Below are 1,435 nucleotides of genomic sequence, written 5' to 3'. Positions count from 1 at the left end.
GGCCATTGCAGAGGACCTCAGAATTGTGAAGATATGACAGGGAATCCCCAGAATTGTGATATCATTGTGAGATATCTCTTGGTATGTGAGGGGGGTGACCTGGATGCCTGAAGCTCAGGTTCTCAGGAAGCTTTACAGCTGCAGAGGTTACAGGAAACAGTGGCATTGGAGGAGGTGGTGGGATCCACGGACACTTGGTGTCTCTGAAGGGACTCGCTTTCATTTCTCTATTCTCAGCAAAGGGTGCTAAACCCGAGGTGCGTCTTTGTGTGCCTTTACAGGCAAACAAAGGTAAACAAATTTTGCATATTTATGTATGTCCATGAAAATAAAGGAATCTTGAACTTTGATATTGTAACAGATCCCCAAGTATGAGATGCCAGTGCATGGATTTTCTATACCCATGATGACATTGCAATATTTTGTCAGGCATGTTGTAATCTGGGACATTATTTGCAATGTCATTGCGTTCCCGGGCAACTCGTGGATCCAAGCAACCATCAATGGAGGCAAAAGATTTCTATCATTGTCCAAATCCACAATTCTGGGAGAAGTGCATATTGGAAATGCTTGAGGATAAGATTAAAATATAAAAATTCCCAACTTCATTTTTAGAATTGGTGATAAATATTTTGATTGTCCTGACATGTTCCAATATTTATTTTCAATGGATATCATAAAACATGCCACTTATTCCAAAAAGATTTTCCCTTACATATTTTGCCATCATTTGAATGATGTAAAGCATTCATGTGCTTCTCACTTTGAGGCTTTAAGGCTAAAGCTAAGAGTATAGCAGAAACCATTCCAGTGAGTCTTTGTAATTTCTTGTTAATGAATTTCCTCTTTAAACTGCTCCAGAACAAATTAAACAATACTATTTGAATATTTTTTCTCCTCTGGTATACCCTTGCAGCTTGAAGCTAATTTGGTGCCTACTCAGCTATTCATAGCACATAAAGTAGTTCCCACTCATTATTTTTTATGCTGCTGCCAAAGTTGTGGACTTACCTTTTCTTCAACCACAGTCTGGATAATTGAAACCATATTATTTAGATTACTATTAATGCCAACATTTCACTGTACCTTGTGCTATATCAGTTCTCCAACTGACAATAGGCTAAGTGCTGGAGATTTCCTGATACTAAATTATTGTTTTGGGTTTCTGGATTAAAAAAAGATAATTGTGCAAAGAGTTTATTGCTGGAAGCTTTGGGACATTTGCCATCATGGTTCATGGAACTGGTCAATTGGAAATAGCTTGCATTGGGATGCATTGTAACATTGCAGGAGTCCACTGACAGAGAGGTCAGAGACAAACAGACAAAGAAAGGGCAGCACAGTTAGTATCGTGGTTAGCTCAATGCTACGACAGTGCCAGTGACCCGGGTTCAAATCCAGCACTGTTGGTGAGGAGTTGGTACATTCTCCCCAT

The sequence above is a fragment of the Narcine bancroftii genome, chromosome 6, assembly GCF_036971445.1.
Source record: "Narcine bancroftii isolate sNarBan1 chromosome 6, sNarBan1.hap1, whole genome shotgun sequence".
Lineage (NCBI taxonomy): Eukaryota > Metazoa > Chordata > Chondrichthyes > Torpediniformes > Narcinidae > Narcine > Narcine bancroftii.
The sequence above is the reverse complement of the archived record's forward strand: the minus strand, read 5'-3'. Positions refer to the sequence as shown.